The sequence below is a fragment of the Copadichromis virginalis genome, linkage group LG17 (genome assembly GCF_057382275.1).
Source record: "Copadichromis virginalis isolate Kocher_CV1m ecotype Utaka linkage group LG17, C_Virginalis_male_GT1.1, whole genome shotgun sequence".
NCBI lineage: Eukaryota > Metazoa > Chordata > Actinopteri > Cichliformes > Cichlidae > Copadichromis > Copadichromis virginalis.
In genome coordinates this window covers 23,734,212-23,751,579 of record NC_140634.1, presented here as the reverse complement: position 1 = coordinate 23,751,579, position 17,368 = coordinate 23,734,212, and the positions used below count along the sequence as shown (strand labels likewise).

The following is a 17,368-nucleotide window of genomic DNA, read 5'->3' as shown; positions in this document are numbered from 1 at the left end:
TCTGAGAAAATTCTCCTATCCAGTGTATCATCTCAGACATGAAGCGCTTCTGATTATGCATAACACGATTACTTACATTTGACTAGCAGTGAGTTAGTAGTGTTGAAGTGATGATGGGAAGGACTGGGGGAATCTCCCACTGTTCCCAATGGGAGGATCCTATTACCACCTGTGTCGACTGCCTCTGTCTTTCCCATGCAATATTAATAAGATGAGCATGTGGCTCAGGTGTCCTGGTAGCCTCTTATCTCTCCTGCCCTTTAGAGACTTACAAAAAGAAGGCTTTCCTTTGAGGACCAAGTCCATGAACTTTTTCTTAGTCTTGTTTTGTTTGCATCCCATCTAAGAAAAATCCAGCAGTTATAATTTCTTCTTAATCCACTCTTAATCACGTGATTGTCTGCATTAGCTTCAGCTAAAGATAAAACTCCTTCAGTGGAAAAAGTTGATGAGGTGAAAGATATTTTACATTTTGAAATAAAATTTGAATTTTTTTTTATTTTTTTAAAAAGGAAAAGAAATGATCACGCATATAAAGGAAAGTGCAAAACAGCCCAGTGGATCATTCTGGTGGCAAGTTTGGAGGCAATTATAGCAATGTGGGACACAGAAATGCATAATCTGTTCTCTAATTGTTTGTAGGATGATGTATTCTTTGTGGGCTTTACTAAGATTTTAGTCAATCCCAAAAATGCTGAAGGGAATTGAACTTATTATTTATTTATTTTTACATTTAAAAAAAATTGTCTGCAGAAGCAAGTCTCACTGCAGTAAAATTAATATTCTATACTTTAGTTGTTTTCCTCCTGTGGTCTGGAGATATAACAACTCTGGAGATGAGAGTGTGGTTGTCTGCTTCTCTGTCAGCCAAGTGACCAGTCCTCGGTGAATCCCACCTCTCCCGTTTAGCTGCAACCCTAAATGAGACGAGTGATCAAGAAGATGGATAATTTTGCCATCATTTCTTTGGGTAAGCACTAAGCCCAAAGAGGTTGACGATGGTAAACCATGGATATGACAGTTTACAGAGAGTTTGTTTGCTCTAATCTGGATTACTGGAAACAAACACCTCTTCTGCATCAGCGAACCAACAAATCAATGATAAAACCACTAATGCAGCAGCCTCACTTAGCGCCTGCCCCAGAGGAGCTGTTAGCTCACAGATGATGAGAATAAGGACTTCAACACGGACCAAACAATGCTAGCTCTTAAATGTAGCTTGATTGCTGTTGACCAGTTGTGTATATATCTATTGGCTCTACTAGAATGAGAGTCTTGAGTGCATGGGTTCCCAGATCTTTTCCAGCTAATTACTGATAAGGACTGCTATTTCCACATTGTGTGTGTGAGTTTGAAAGCAGAGCAGCAGACTCTTGCACAAATTTCCTGAATTCCAGGCTGAATAGAGGAGAAATGTTTCAGGAAGTCAAAACGTGTCACTGGGTTTTTGGTGAACCTGAAAATGACCACAAAGCAATCAGTTTCATAAAATTGTAGTGATTATAGGCAAAATAACTATTAGCAATGTGAAGTGTGTGGTACTTATATCAGATGGTTATCTTAAAAAATCACAACCAAGACTATCCACAAGCAACAAAGTGATGCACGACAAGCAAATTGTTTTTGTGCTGCATCTCTATTTGATAGCTTAAAGGCAGAGGTGGGACCAAGTCATTGTTTTGCAAGTCTCAAGTAAGTCTCAAGTCTTTATCCTCAAGTCTCAAGTCAAGTCTCAAGTAATGTCAGGCAAGTCAGAGTTGAGTCTCAAGTCACTGGTGTAAAAGTCCAAGTAAAGTCACAAGTCTGAAATTTTGAATTTCAAGTCCTTTCGAGTCTTTAAAAAAAAACGAAAAAAGAATGTTGCAGTTATGCTAAATGTAAATATTAGACCATGTAATTTTTAAATCTGTGTTTTTCTCAACACATGACAAAATAGTGAACTTGGAAAATATACACAAATTGTGAAATTGCACCTCTTTAAAATGCAGCTCAATTAAACCTAGCTCCAAGAATAATTTTCACCGACAGTTCTGAGATAAGCTGCATGTTATTCTTGGATGTGCTTGTAGGACCGGCTTTAAAATCGCATGACAAAAATATCATACATATTAAAAAAAACTGCATCACCAACGTAGCCTGGACAACATTTGCTAGTTAGATGAAGTCAGCTATCTCATCGTAGCATATTTATATGCATATTTATAATCATACGGTTCTTGGAGTGAGTGCATACACTCATGAAGTTTAGTAACTTCCGGTCACTGCAACAAGTCCAGGTACAGTTTACCGACGGATGGGTGCAGGACCTTGAAATGCACCGTGTAGAACGAAAGACCATCGTACGTATCATAAGTTTACCAGTCTCACAAATCGTCGTCATAAATACACATTCCTTAACCGTTTATTAATATAACCTTTGAGCTCAACGGTAATTAATTAGTAGTGGAAATAATTTCTGGTACGCGTTACAGAAATGTAGCAGTGACAATAATACTGTATGCTGTAATCGTACTGGGCAATTAGTGATACAAAACAACTGTTTTATCCTGTGAATAAAAGTATGTTTTTGTCAATGTACCATAATAACAGAAGCGAAACACAATATTGTGTCAGGACAATTCACTATTTATGCACAATAAACAAAGGAGCATAGCGCGACCATTTCTGTTCAGCGTCAGACTTGCTTGTAACCTATATCACCAATTATGTTATGAAAATGACGCATTAACTACAACAGCAGACTGACCTTTGTGGAAATGCTTGGAGCAGACTAACATGTGAGCTGGAGTGTTCTGGGACGTTATATTTGGTCTTTGAATGGCTGCGATCCAGGCCATCCGTCGCGTCTTTGTTACTTCGGAAACATGGCTCGAACAATTTCTCTTCAACGACGTAATCCGATAACAACCGATTTCTTTACCCGTCGGCTTCCCGTGGCTGTCATGTGACCGGCTATTGCAGTTAATAATACAACAGCTTCTTGCCATTTTTTGTGTTTCTTTTTATCGCTGTATAACTGATTTCAATTAAAAGCCTGCGTGCGCTAGTACCTCTTGCCACGAGTTCCCAGAATCCTTTGTGGTTCTACCCCAGAATGACATCACATTTTCAATCTCTATATGCATGTTACATTTTATATTTGGGGTGAAATATCAAGTCTTTTCAAGTAAACCGGTTCAAGTCCAATTCAAGTCCCAGGTCATTGGTGTAAAAGTCCAAGTCAAGTCACAAGTCTTACAACATTTTTTCAAGTCAAGTCTAAAGTCATAAAATTAATGACTCGAGTCTGACTCGAGTCCAAGTCATGTGACTCGAGTCCACACCTCTGATAGAAGCCACTAGAAACAAACTATTCCAGCCTAATTGATGACATTTATGGCATTTGTTTTCTGTGCTGACTGATATGCTGCTCAGTGCTTTGCTGCCTGCTTTTAAATCAGGTGTCACTCTGAACATAAACACAAGCTACATGTGATGTCTCTGATGTGTATCTGTTTCTACCCGTGCTGATGCTAGCATGACTAAAGCTAGCCAAGCAGCAGTAAATATGTGAAGCAAGGCAGAAGGATATACTCATCAAACAAACAGGATCATAAGAATATAAAACCACGAGCACTACAAATGTAACAGAAATATGTTGACATAAAATGGCATGTTATTTGAAATCTACACGAAACAATGACACAACTACTTTTTTTCAATTTTTTCAATTTATTTATTTTTTACCAATTGTCCAAATTAGTCTGTGATTGGCCTTAGTGTGACAGAAATCATATTTATATACAACTAAATATGACTCAGCAAACATGTTTTAAATGGATGATTCCTCACTTGATGACGAATGATCCATTTCCATATTTGCTGAGTCTTAAATTTGATGTCAGTGAACTTTTCAGTGGTTGGTGTTAAAAAAAAGCCCCCAAATCCCCTATGAGCAAGCACTTGGCGACAGTGGAGAGGAAAAACTCCCTCTTAATAGGGAGAAACCTCTGACAGAACCGGGCTCAGGAAGGGGTGGCCTTCTGTCTTGACCAAGAGGGGTTCAAATGTTCACTGACAATTTAGTTGTATATAAATATGATTTTTAGGACTTGATGTTGACACCAATTATGTGAAATTGGGGACGCGCACAGTTCCGCTTCTTCTTGTTCTTCTTCTTACTTGGCGGAATCTCTGGCAGGCTCTTGACTTCAGTCTTGAGTTCAGCCACCTTGACATTGAGCATTTTCTGTTTGTCTTGTACACTTTGCAAAGATTCCTGTACAGAAAATGCAGCTGACTCTTCTTTTTCTATCTTCTGTTGTTCTGTGGTGTCTTTTTCTTTCTGAGGCTCCTGCAGAGACCTTGCAGTGGATGGCAGTGAGTCCTCTTTTTCCATCTTGTCCTGTTCTCCAGTCTCGTTTTCTTTCGGAAGCTCAAATTTGTGCATTTCATTTGCAGCAGTGGAATTTTGTTCTTTGTGCTGCTGTGGGATTTTAAGTGAGGAAGCTTTGGCCCCTTTCAGCTCTGGCTCCAGAGACTCTAGCTTCAAATCATGAAGGGCCTTGTTGGGGCAGAGCTGGGATTTCAGGTCACTGATTTCCAGGTTGAGTGTCTCCTGCTCCTGCCTATGTTTAACGGCCTGCTCTTCAAGCTGATTTTGAGCTGCTAGGAGCTGTTTCTGGAGCATCTCAATCTGCTCTTGCTGAATCCTACATTTGAGCTCAAATTCAGCCTCCTTAGAGGACTTCAGTCCTACAGAGTCAGTGTGTGAAGCCTCTGTGGTTGGAGTGGCAGACTCCACACACTGCTCTGTGGTAGGGTGGCTGATTTGGTCCTGCAGGGTAGCAATCACCTCATCCAATATGACCATAGCTTCATTGTCACTCACGAGAGTGTCTGTCTCACTGATGTCATAGGGCTTATTACTAGAAGCCTCTTCCAGCTGCTCTATGAGGCCTTTGATCGTTTCCTCGTGATTTTGCTCGTTCTCGTGAATTTCTTCACGAAGTTTGTTCACCTGAAGCTGGTGATAAGAGGCCCTCTTGTTTGCACCTACCATTTTACCGTAAAGGTCGTTCTGATGGTATTGGGAGGCTTCCAGTTGGTGTCTGAGAGCAGCAATCTCGTGCCAGGGATTAAACGGGGGTCTAAATGTGGGAATGGGTTGATATTCCCAAGTCCCTCCATTAGGCACAGGGTTTGGCCTGCTGGGGTTCTTCCCATTTCTCTCTCTCTCCATGTCCTCCTTTGCATTTGAAATGGGGAGCATTTCTTCATTTTTTGGGTTTGCTCCATCAGCCGTGCTGTTTTGAGCTTCAAGAAGAGCCCGGGCATATGCCCGAGTAATTGCTCTTCTTGGTTCTTCAGCCACTCTTTTCTGTTTTTGCATTTTTTGTTTCTTTGGTTTCACAACCGTTTCCTTTGGTGGTTGTGCCACAGGAGACTTTTTAGTATTTGGTTGTGCGGCTTTATCAACCTCAGGTTTTGGTGTGATGACCATTTCTATTTTTGCTTCTGCCATTGTAGATGCGTCAGCGTGTGCGTCTGCGTTTCTCTGCGTCCGCCTTGTCTTTGTTTTAACAACCAGGTTGCTTTGTGTTTCTGCCATCTGAGATCCACTAAAGTCGGTTGAACGTCTCCCCTATTTATAGGGTTTTCCAGTAGAATGTGCACTGTGACATCACAGGCTGTTCCTGTGATGCGCTGTTCCTTTGAAGTGCCATGATTGGAACAATTCAAAATAAAATGCCCACAAACCTAATGTAAAGGAAAGGCTTTTATTTTGTAGCACATACTGAATTAACACTATAAAAGCTACTCTACAGGAATTGCAGTAAAAAATAAAACAAAAGCAAAATATGTTTTTTAAATGGTTGTTAAAAAAACTAACCAAAGTAGAAGACAACTGTTTAGTGGAAAGTATTCGACATTCTAGAGATTCTCAGGCATAATAATTTCTTTCATAATTTAAACAAGGACAGGTAGAAAACGTTCATATTTAGTGAAAGATATTTATTAACATTATCCAATGAGAGTTACTGAATGTCTGTAGGCAGTGAGATCTTGGTGGTTGATGAGGCGACAGAGTGTCATCTATGTTTGGTTTTAAATTCAGTTTCAATGCTGAATCTAAGAAACAACAGACTGCAGAGGGAGACTTTAATAGAGGTTTACTAACTCTTACTATCATATACATTGTGGAAAAATCTGTCTTTATTTAGCATAATATATTTGTTATAAGCACTAAATATGTTTTATGATTAACTGATGAACACTAACGTACCAAGCTGAAAATTCTGCTCACCAGTCAGCAGCTTATATTCACAAAAAACAGATAAATCTGCGATCCATGCAACTCTAACCAGCCAACAAAAACATGTGTTCATAATACAAAACAAGTTTACTTTGTGAAATGTTAAAAGGTACAAAAAATAAAACAATAAAATAAAACAATATGTTTTCAAGACTTTTTCACAAGTTCCTATATCTCACTGAAATGTTACTCTGTAGCTGATTTCTCGTATTTTAAGTGTGATGAGAAATTTTGACTAGAAACAAGACAAATATACTTGATAAGAGTTTGAGTTTTTGCAGTGTATATGCAGCTGATTGATTTGGTCTTTAACCAACATGGAATCATTTATGTTGGGCAGCTGTGGCTATGTGTACTAATCAGTGCTTCAGTCCACACGTCAAAGGGCAAGATACTGAACCTTCGATTGTCCCCAATGCATTTGGGTGTGAATGAAATGTATGACTATGACTTCTAGTTCAAAAAGGGCTATTTATGTATTTAAGTCCAGTTGTTGCTCATTCACTGTTACCTTGAACGAGTCATGCTATCACCACTCTGTGTAACAGATATTTCCTATATAAGCAAATATGTTTTACACTATTTACCTACTGAAATGAAATGACTGAATGTATCAAACATACATTTTGCTCTTACTTCACATTTTAATATTTTTAATGATAACATTATTAGGTTTTTAATGTCCCTTACTGCAGAATAAAGATTTCTTATGAAAGTTTTGTTTTGTTTTGTTTTTATCTTTAGCTCCATTCTAAGAAAATGACCAGTTTCAAGTGTCCTCAGTGTAGGACACATACAGGATGCCATGCTGAAATGTAAAGCACTTACAATAGAAGCCACTAGAAACAAATTATTCCAGCCTAATTGATGACATTTATGGCATTTGTTTTCTGTGCTGACTGATATGCTGCTCAGTGCTTTGCTGCCTGCTTTTAAATCAGATGTCACTCTGAACATAAACACAAGCTACATGTGATGTCTCTGATGTGTATCTGTTTCTACCCGTGCTGATGCTAGCATGACTAAAGCTAGCCAAGCAGCAGTAAATATGTGAAGTAAGGCAGAAGGATATACTCATCAAACAAACAGGATCATAAGAATATAAAACCACGAGCACTACAAATGTAACAGAAATATGTTGACATAAAATGGCATGTTATTTGAAATCTACACGAAACAATGACACAACTACTTTTTTTCAATTTTTTCAATTTATTTATTTTTTACCAATTGTCCAAATTAGTCTGTGATTGGCCTTAGTGTGACAGAAATCATATTTATATACAACTAAATATGACTCAGCAAACATGTTTTAAATGGATGATTCCTCACTTGATGACGAATGATCCATTTCCATATTTGCTGAGTCTTAAATTTGATGTCAGTGAACTTTTCAGTGGTTGGTGTTAAAAAAAAGCCCCCAAATCCCCTATGAGCAAGCACTTGGCGACAGTGGAGAGGAAAAACTCCCTCTTAATAGGGAGAAACCTCTGACAGAACCGGGCTCAGGAAGGGGTGGCCTTCTGTCTTGACCAAGAGGGGTTCAAATGTTCACTGACAATTTAGTTGTATATAAATATGATTTTTAGGACTTGATGTTGACACCAATTATGTGAAATTGGGGACGCGCACAGTTCCGCTTCTTCTTGTTCTTCTTCTTACTTGGCGGAATCTCTGGCAGGCTCTTGACTTCAGTCTTGAGTTCAGCCACCTTGACATTGAGCATTTTCTGTTTGTCTTGTACACTTTGCAAAGATTCCTGTACAGAAAATGCAGCTGACTCTTCTTTTTCTATCTTCTGTTGTTCTGTGGTGTCTTTTTCTTTCTGAGGCTCCTGCAGAGACCTTGCAGTGGATGGCAGTGAGTCCTCTTTTTCCATCTTGTCCTGTTCTCCAGTCTCGTTTTCTTTCGGAAGCTCAAATTTGTGCATTTCATTTGCAGCAGTGGAATTTTGTTCTTTGTGCTGCTGTGGGATTTTAAGTGAGGAAGCTTTGGCCCCTTTCAGCTCTGGCTCCAGAGACTCTAGCTTCAAATCATGAAGGGCCTTGTTGGGGCAGAGCTGGGATTTCAGGTCACTGATTTCCAGGTTGAGTGTCTCCTGCTCCTGCCTATGTTTAACGGCCTGCTCTTCAAGCTGATTTTGAGCTGCTAGGAGCTGTTTCTGGAGCATCTCAATCTGCTCTTGCTGAATCCTACATTTGAGCTCAAATTCAGCCTCCTTAGAGGACTTCAGTCCTACAGAGTCAGTGTGTGAAGCCTCTGTGGTTGGAGTGGCAGACTCCACACACTGCTCTGTGGTAGGGTGGCTGATTTGGTCCTGCAGGGTAGCAATCACCTCATCCAATATGACCATAGCTTCATTGTCACTCACGAGAGTGTCTGTCTCACTGATGTCATAGGGCTTATTACTAGAAGCCTCTTCCAGCTGCTCTATGAGGCCTTTGATCGTTTCCTCGTGATTTTGCTCGTTCTCGTGAATTTCTTCACGAAGTTTGTTCACCTGAAGCTGGTGATAAGAGGCCCTCTTGTTTGCACCTACCATTTTACCGTAAAGGTCGTTCTGATGGTATTGGGAGGCTTCCAGTTGGTGTCTGAGAGCAGCAATCTCGTGCCAGGGATTAAACGGGGGTCTAAATGTGGGAATGGGTTGATATTCCCAAGTCCCTCCATTAGGCACAGGGTTTGGCCTGCTGGGGTTCTTCCCATTTCTCTCTCTCTCCATGTCCTCCTTTGCATTTGAAATGGGGAGCATTTCTTCATTTTTTGGGTTTGCTCCATCAGCCGTGCTGTTTTGAGCTTCAAGAAGAGCCCGGGCATATGCCCGAGTAATTGCTCTTCTTGGTTCTTCAGCCACTCTTTTCTGTTTTTGCATTTTTTGTTTCTTTGGTTTCACAACCGTTTCCTTTGGTGGTTGTGCCACAGGAGACTTTTTAGTATTTGGTTGTGCGGCTTTATCAACCTCAGGTTTTGGTGTGATGACCATTTCTATTTTTGCTTCTGCCATTGTAGATGCGTCAGCGTGTGCGTGTGCGTTTCTCTGCGTCCGCCTTGTCTTTGTTTTAACAACCAGGTTGCTTTGTGTTTCTGCCATCTGAGATCCACTAAAGTCGGTTGAACGTCTCCCCTATTTATAGGGTTTTCCAGTAGAATGTGCACTGTGACATCACAGGCTGTTCCTGTGATGCGCTGTTCCTTTGAAGTGCCATGATTGGAACAATTCAAAATAAAATGCCCACAAACCTAATGTAAAGGAAAGGCTTTTATTTTGTAGCACATACTGAATTAACACTATAAAAGCTACTCTACAGGAATTGCAGTAAAAAATAATGTTAAGTCTAATTGTTGAATGTTGCCATTGGGTTTCTTAAATTTGTACAGTCTTAGTTTAAGCAGTAGGATCAAAGCCATTCCTTTGATTCTGACCACCTCTCCAGCCACTCTGTGCTGGGGGAGGTTTTATTGTAGATACATCCTATCTGAAAGATCTGTTTCTTTTGATGTAAGCTTCCTGGGTTTATGACCCTTTGGTCAGCAGGAGGTCTCACACACACATTCTCACATAACACACACACACACACACACATTCTCACACACACACTCAGTGTATACATTTACATACAGTGCCTTGTCTTTGTAACCAAAGGGGGGTTGCAAGGGGAGGTGCTTTGTAAACTATTGTTTGAAGTTTGTCAATAAAAGGCAGCGAGAGGAGGCCACCATTTTGGGGTTCTTTGTCGTGCTGGACACAGACGAGGCCTCCCTTGCGCAAGTAATGGATCGATCGACTGTCTTGTTTTCTTCATGATGAATAAGTCTCTAGAATTAGCGGGGTTTGTGGAAACACAGACCCAACATTTATTTGGTCCTTCGGAGTCGGAGCCTAACACATTGCATCCACCGAGGAGAGGGAGAGGACGCCACCGCAACGTCTGGGATGATTGACGTAAAGCCCTGGTGTTTTTGGCTTGCCACCAGGCCGGGAAGTTTGCGCCTGACCTCCCCTCGGGATGGATGACGATTGACGGGATCCAGAGACTCTTCCCATGAACGTAAACAAACAGTGAGTACAGAAGGCCTTAGAGAGCGTCTCTATAACCGCGTGAATGAATGTGGGATCCTAGAAACGCGTCACCGTGATTCTGCGTGAAACGTTTGAGTCCCGGGGAGCGCTGGTCACGAGAGCGCACGTGGACCCAAAACAATAGAGAGCGGCTACGGGCTGTGCGTTAAACGTGAGTCCGGGAGCGCGCTAGCCGCGTGAGAGAGACGCAGGCTTCTCCGCCGTTTGGGGCGTAGAGAGTTCTCCGCCATTTGGGGCGTGGAGAGAACCTAGGTTCAGAGTCCGGAATCTCCGCCATTTGGGGCGTTGGAGAGTTTTCAACAGAGAGCGCTAGCTGTGCGTGCAGACGCAAGCGATAGGCCTATGTTGTGTGTGTGTGCGGGCCAGACGTGGTCTGCGTGAGTGTGGCTGATTGTTGTCTTGTAATGGAGAATAAAATGTGTAAGTCTGCCTTAGAAGGAGATGTAAAATTTATGCAGAAAGTTTTACCAGGCAGCACGCAGTATGTAGGTTGTTGGTGTAAGAAATGTGGATTTGAAGGGACATTAGTGGAAGTTAAGTGTAAAATGCTGGTAGAAAGAATATCTGTAAGTGTAGCAGGTAAAACAGGTAAAGCGAAGCAGAGGAAGGAATTGCAGTTAGCAATTGCTAAGTTGTGGCTGGAGCAGGTTCAGAAGAGGAGAGAAGCAAGAATGTTAGCAGAAAGTAGAGTCAGAGAAGAGCGTGAGAGAGCAGAAGTGGAGGAGAGATTAGAGGCATATTAGGAGCAGCATTGAGTCCAAGACAGACTAGGCAAGAGAGGAGACAGAAAAGATGAAGAAAGTTTTTCTCCTGATCAATTCCGCGAGTGTGAGAGTGTCTGACGTCATGGTGTGTGTGAAAGGTATCCAGCTGGGGCAGACGTGATTCTGCAGGTCACCTGCCCAGTGGACAAAAAGAAATAAAATAGTTGTGTGGATGAATGATAGCACGAAGAGTGTTTGGTGTTTCTCAGTCTGAAACAGCTGTAATGCTATTTTCTGTTTTGGAGAAAAGTACAGTTAAAGAAAAAAAAACAGAGAGAGATGTGTGTTGTTTTAAGCAGTGATGAGAATAATGGAAGTGTGATGAGAGAAGAACACAAAAACATACTGAAAATGCATTAACCATACTAACCCCACATGCATATACACATACAATGATACTCATGAGACCAGACAGCATCTTAAGCATGAGATTCTGTTTGTCATCTTGTCCAAGTCACTAGTAAGATGAAAGTGATACATAGACTAGTGGACTGAATATTATAGGAGGACAGATGGTTGCATCATAGAGGAGGAAACAGAATGCTGATGAGAGGTCTTAAATGAGTGAGTTGAGTGAGCTGATTGTGAGTTTCTGGTGTGTGAAGAAGTTTTACCATGGCACACATTTAGTTACATGAGAACTAAAACTGATTATGTGCTAAGACAACAGGGTTATGCTGTATGTTGTGTGTATGGCTGATTGGATGAATGTTTGAGATTAAACTGGCTGTTTGATTGTCTTTATTACTAAAGTTGAACCTGCCAATTGGGTTGTTACGATTTATCCCCCTGGCATGAAGAACACGTGTCATGACTTAAACAAGGCCTTTCTTTCCATTATTTTCTTTGATTTCTTTTATTTTCTTTCTTTTATTTTGTTACTTTCATGGTGCACTGAAAGTTTTGTTTGATGATCTCTGTTTGAGCAGATCTGCACGATTAGAACCGAAGCGTCGTCGAGAAAACTGTTGCAAAGTGAGCTTCTCCAAAATTAAAATGGGCTCTTATTTGGGACAATCAGGAAACAAGTTCCTGTCCAAAAGGATTCAACGAGGAAATCCAGTCTAAATTATTTTTCTTTTTGAAATGATGTTGTTTTGCTGAGCGTGGAAACGAATGCGACGATAATTTCCACAATTAGCAAAAGAAGGAATCACTGAGTGAATGAGTAAGAATTTTAAAATAAATGGGGAACTGACTGACTGACTTAACACCATTGTGTGAAGTCAACCCCCACTTGACAAAGGTGTGGATGTATCTCTGTGTGTGTCTCTGTTACAGGAGCAGAAAGATGATAGTAACATCTGAGGTTGCGTGATGGTTTAACCTTTTAAATGCCATTTTTATGTTTGTGAATCTATCAGAGGTGTGTTATTCATGGGCTTGTGGTACTCACAGAAGTTACTGTGAGAAAGTGTGTACACACCTGCGCAGCGCTAACATTTGCATTTTTTCTTACAGCATTGCAGTTTTTCATGTGATTTGATGATGTGGTTTTTAGCAGAACAACTGGTGGATGTTTGTTTCTTTATTACAGGTTTTGTTTTCTTTAAGAGTGCATGTAGCATTCAGCAGAAGTGGACAAGTGACATGAGTAAAACAAATAAGAGATTACGATATTTATGGAATAGTTTATTATGGGCTCATTTGCTGGCCACTTTTGGACCCATAATAAATATATGAGTGGAGTGACTTTGCTTAAGAGAAGTCACCGATTACATTAATGTTAACTGAGCACATGGGATGATCCATGTTTGAGGCGAATTATGGTAACAATAGGGATTTAATGATTTGAGAAAACCTGCACATGACACTTGTCTTGCTGATGCTGAATGCGTATTACTTTTTTGATATAATTGTTTATACGTGTGAAGTTTGATTTTATTCCAGATTTTGTGTATGCAGGCTCCTGGTGGAGCCAGTTTTTAAGACAGGGATCCAGGTTTGGTGAGTTGACGCATGAGAAGTGTCCATGCGTCAAGAGGTGGGGTCCAGAATTAATATTAAACAATGTTTACTATTATTGTTGCAGTGATTTGTGTGATTAGCTGTTTATTTACAAGTATTAAACCTATGCAAGTGGTGCATCCATGTTCAGATGAGGCTTTGATGGCCTATAAGTGAAGTTCACTGATTATAATGTGGAATGACGTTGAGATGTTAAATAATTTGGAATAAATTATGGGAAAAAGTAGAAGTTTAATGAGTTTAGAATAAACCCGCAATGATACTTGTCTCTGTGATGCTGAATACTTTATTACTCTTATGATCTACAGTTGGTTGCAAATGTGAAGTTGTTTAAATTTAAGACTTTGTCTTCTGTGATACAGGAGCTGGGAGTTAAACAAGCTGAATATTTAAGTGCTGATTAATGTTCTTACACAGGGTTACAGCTTGGAGTGAAGCTGCTCCAAGGGACAAACCCTGGAGATTGTTTTAGGGAGACTGTGCAACACTCTTGTACATGTCTCATTGGGGAGTTGACACATGGCGAAAGCCGTGTGGCGAGAGGAGTGTCATTTTTTCAATTTGTAGATGTCATGAGGTGCCATGATGAGAAGGAGTGACTGAGAGGATCGCCCACAAAATGGAACCTGAGGGAGCGTGCCAAGCTCCAAAAAGTGATAGCGCAGAGGAGGTCCAGCGATGGACTTGTGGTTCTGTGAACAGCACAAATGCCAGGTGACTGTAAAATAACTAACAGCACTTTTTCCACAAGTGAAGCCAGTAACTTACTATCCTAAAAGATTAGCTCTAGTTGCTCGTGCTTTACCTCCATGCGTGAGACCAGTATGTGCAGCAGCTTAAGCTGTACAATGTTTCAATAGTTTATTTCACCCTTTGACACTGTTAGTTCCACACGAGGTAGATGTTTACTATTGCAGACTAAACTTACATTTCTGTCACCTACAAGACACTTGTCTTTAATGTTACTGTTACTCTCACAACCACACATATTACCATAAAGTGGTGCAGAATTCTGAATCTGCCAAACCCTTTTTGCCAACGGAGGAGGGCACTTCTCATGAGAGTAGAGAGCGCGAGGAGAAGAAGTGTAAGCTGAGGGATGACTTAATAGATGTGCCACTCGTTGAGGGAAAGGTTTGGTTTGTTGATGATTTGAGTTTTACAACAGCAGAGGGACAGACTAGAACACGTTTTACTGTAGCTGACAGTGAGAGAGAGTTATCTATGTAGGACAACTAGCATGTTTCATATTTGCTTGAGCAGCAGAGATGCTAGCTTTAACAGAAGCGTGTAAAGCTGTAGAGAGACAATATACACTGATAGGTAGTATACATTTGCTACTGTACATTTCTTTGTAGTGCAGTGAGTGAGATGAGGTGTGACAACCTCTACAGGGAAACCTGCAGAACACACCAAACTCTTGCAAAATCTGCTGGAGGCAGCGTTATTAACCAGTGGAATTGCCGTTTGTAAATGTGCAGCACACATGTGAGGGAAAGATCCGGTTGCATTAGGGAAAGTTTTTGCAGATAAGATCGCAAAAGAGGCAGCTTTAGTTAAACATGGTGTTAACCTTTTATCAATACAGCATTAGCAGACATGCAGGCCCACTCACCTACTGCAGGACAATAGTTGTGACTTACAGAGGGAGCAAGCTTGCAGGATGATTTTTTTTATCTGTGTGATAAACCAGTACTGCCTAATAATTTGTATAAGACTGCTGCTATTTTGAGCCATTGGCTATACCATGTCTCAAACAGGAGGGAGATGAGCAGTCGTTATACTCACTCTAGGATTATTAAATACTTTTAAAAAAAAAAACTTTTTTGCAGAGAGAACTAATGGAACAGTAAAGTTAGGATTTAGGAAGACAGGCAGGACATGGTTAGACTGTATAGAATAAGTACACGAGGATTACTCCAACAGAGAATGGTCTGACTCTTTGAGATTACACATGTTAGAGGATTTAGAGTTAGAGTTAGAGTTCCAGTCTTCTGTAGTGATGATAGAAAAGCAGAAGAGAGAGCATATTAGCAGATTAGATGCTTGAAAATGTTTAAAAGTAAAGTAGTCATGAGAACAAATGATCTGCCAGATGATTCTGTTTCTTCGCAGGAGCAGAGCCTGAAGTCTGGAGATTGGATGATGATAAGGCCATGGAGAGGAAGTGCTGGTCCAGTCCATGGTGGGAAGGTCCATATCGGGTGCTGCTGACGACGACCACAGCAGTGAAGATTGCCGGAAGGAACACTTGGATATATCAAGCGCACTGCAAGAAGGTGACACACATCCAGGCCAGCTCGGAGTAAGTGGCAGGAAGACCGGGAACAAAGGGGGGGGGGGAGCCTCCAGGGCCCCTCGTCTCAATCCGGTGAAGAAACCAACTGAGCCACAGGTACTCATCAGAATGGCTGGGAATGTGCTGTGCATCTTCTTGTGCCTGTGGACCCTGAGTGGGATGACAGGGAGCGCACTGGAACAGAGCAAACCACACCCAGTACCAGCATGGGTTTTCAACAACTACTGGTGGCAGTTTAAGAACACAACCGCTCACATAAAGAACGAGACCAATGGTTATGCTTGTGATGCCACTGGCTACACATTCTTCTGGACTGTGGCCTATAGCATCACTTGGAGCGAGACAGTTTGTTTGGTTGCTTTAGCAACACATCCAGGAACACTGCCAACTTTTCAACTGCTCTGAACCTGAATGGAAGGTTGATTCACCAGTAGCTGGGAAGGTGAACTGCTCTGGTGAGACAGACCTGCTCGTCTGACTCAAAGAATATGACTTGTTGCAGGACATTATACAGTTAAACGAACTGGAAACAGGCCAAATGCCTATGTGTATGAAGGACAATGGATTAGCCCAAGTTGGAGATTAACCATGGAACATGGCAACATCACCTATTCTTTTGTCTTCTGCAAGAAGGATGTAAACAGAGAAGCCTTTTGTCTACATTTACATCATGAACACTTGAGGTTTTGAGCCAAGAAGATCAAAACACCTTGATCCAATTTCCTTTACAAAGCTTTTTCTGCGGTGACAACAGGACAGGAGAAGAGTTGTAAATGCAGATAATTCACAAGTTGACTCTAACCCCCATAGGATGCCTACAGTGAGAAGATTTGGGGGGTTGATAGGAGTCATAAAGAAGGGTGTTGACTTGCTGCAGCTTTGAAGTTAGCTGAGAGCCACATGGACAAACAATAAAGTCAACTGATGCATTTAAATACCTATGTCTATATACAGTTGGATTGTAGTGACACATGATTTTTGAGAATGATGATTCTTCTTGTTTGACCTTTGACATTCAGTTGTTTACTTGAAGAAATACATAATGTATTGCACGACAGGAGTAGATCCGCCACAAGGCTGGATAGCTTGGTTACCGTCTGGTCCTTGGTGGCATCTTCTTTTGAAAATATTAATTCCTGTTTTTGAACTGTTGACATTGATTTGCTTATGTACAGGATGTAGTTTACTGTGCATGAATGAAATCTACACTGACACTGTCTGAACAAAGGGTGCATAAGTTGAAATTTAAGAACAATGACAAAAAGGAGGGAAATGTTAAGTCTAATTGTTGAATGTTGCCATTGGGTTTCTTAAATTTGTACAGTCTTAGTTTAAGCAGTAGGATCAAAGCCATTCCTTTGATTCTGACCACCTCTCCAGCCACTCTGTGCTGGGGGAGGTTTTATTGTAGATACATCCTATCTGAAAGATCTGTTTCTTTTGATGTAAGCTTCCTGGGTTTATGACCCTTTGGTCAGCAGGAGGTCTCACACACACATTCTCACATAACACACACACACACACACACACACACACATTCTCACACACACACACACACACTCAGTGTATACATTTACATACAGTGCCTTGTCTTTGTAACCAAAGGGGGGTTGCAAGGGGAGGTGCTTTGTAAACTATTGTTTGAAGTTTGTAAATAAAAGGCAGCGAGAGGAGGCCACCATTTTGGGGTTCTTTGTCGTGCTGGACACAGACGAGGCCTCCCTTGTGCAAGTAATGGATCGATCGACTGTCTTGTTTTCTTCATGATGAATAAGTCTCTAGAATTAGCGGGGTTTGTGGAAACACAGACCCAACAAATAAAACAAAAGCAAAATATGTTTTTTAAATGGTTGTTAAAAAAACTAACCAAAGTAGAAGACAACTGTTTAGTGGAAAGTATTCGACATTCTAGAGATTCTCAGGCATAATAACTTCTTTCATAATTTAAACAAGGACAGGTA

At 40.9% G+C, this 17,368-nt stretch overlaps 1 long non-coding RNA gene across 1 annotated transcript; it reads left to right on the top strand.

Moving 5' to 3' along the window:
• The first annotated feature begins 9,618 nt into the window (after positions 1 to 9,618).
• LOC146689459 (uncharacterized) lies at positions 9,619 to 17,150 on the top strand. The gene is made up of 2 exons (XR_014916024.1): positions 9,619 to 10,355; positions 13,676 to 17,150. It is a non-coding gene; the product is annotated as an uncharacterized LOC146689459 (long non-coding RNA).
• Positions 17,151 to 17,368: the final 218 nt, after the last annotated feature.